Source organism: Atta colombica, unplaced genomic scaffold, assembly GCF_001594045.1.
Source record: "Atta colombica isolate Treedump-2 unplaced genomic scaffold, Acol1.0 scaffold135, whole genome shotgun sequence".
Classification (NCBI taxonomy): domain Eukaryota; kingdom Metazoa; phylum Arthropoda; class Insecta; order Hymenoptera; family Formicidae; genus Atta; species Atta colombica.
The window spans coordinates 2,100,452-2,100,895 of NW_017259223.1; positions in this window are offsets into that span (position 1 = coordinate 2,100,452).

Consider the following 444-nt stretch of genomic DNA (forward strand, 5'->3'; position numbering starts at 1 on the left):
CTCTCTCTCTCTCTCTCTCTCTCTCTCTCTCTCTCTCTGGTACTTGTACTAAATAATTAATATTAGTTCATATTATTAAGGAATTTATCTATTGTTTGATCTTATAATGTATTAGTATCCGAAAGTCAGAAGTATGATATTAATTGCAATGTTTGGTCTTCAAATAATTTATAATGCTTTTGCTTTGTAATTTATATATTCTATTTTTACTACCTGGCATTAATAATATAGGTGGATCAAATCGTTTTAAAACATTTCTGATTAATGCCTTTATATTCATAATAGCTTTATTATTATTATACTTCTGCAAATTTACGCAATGAAACTGTTCATTAAGCGATTTTATCTGGAAAGTAATAGTATAAGATTGTGATTGAAATATAATATAAATAATTAGAAAATAGAAAGAATATTATTACTAGTATACCGATAATAAGCCAGATG